This window comes from Alosa pseudoharengus, unplaced genomic scaffold (genome assembly GCF_046254945.1).
Source record: "Alosa pseudoharengus isolate Yale_2024_CS ecotype anadromous, Long Island Sound unplaced genomic scaffold, YU_APseudo_1.1 YU_APseudo_1.1_scf_12, whole genome shotgun sequence".
Taxonomy (NCBI): Eukaryota; Metazoa; Chordata; class Actinopteri; order Clupeiformes; family Clupeidae; genus Alosa; species Alosa pseudoharengus.
Genome location: NW_027468587.1, coordinates 5,227,889 through 5,228,579, shown reverse-complemented (window position 1 = coordinate 5,228,579; position 691 = coordinate 5,227,889).

Genomic DNA, 691 nt, shown 5'->3' with positions numbered 1-691 from the left:
TTGTCCGTCATCTTTGTTGACGTGCTACTTCAACCACTCACATCGAAGCCAACCCGTGACGCTGATGATGCTTGCCTTCTCGATGCGAGCCACAAAACAGTCTCACAGTCGCTTCTCCGCTACGTCACATCTATGAAACTCCCGCCCTGCGTCCTGATTGGCTCTACCATAAAATCTGGTGCCTAAATCACTCCCAATGGAAGCGATCCCAGATGGATGTGAGTGGAGCTATGCGGAACGACATTCATCTGGCGAGTGTCTGGTTAGGTGAAATAAAAAGACACACACAACATGCACTTTTTGCAGACTGGCCAAATCGCTATTTGTGCTGCACTGCCCACATAATTAATGCGAATTTGGCCCTAGGTGTTTAATTGCCATGCCAAATATTGGGACTTGTATGCAATGATACATGCCTTTCTTTTCTCTGTGCATCCAGTAACTCAGTCGGACGCACCCACCGATAGCCTAGCTTAGCATAGCTCATTCAGAGGTGGTGTGTGTGTATACATGACTTGTATAGTTTCAACATATAGGCTACAAATAAGGTAAAATGAAACAGTGATTTTCTAAGCACATACTTTGACCTATATCCTCATTCAGGCAAGCACTACTTGGGCAGAATGATTTGCACACTGTATACCTGCATGGAAAGCTCTTGTGTTGCTTCTGCAAATCCAAAGTAGAAAAT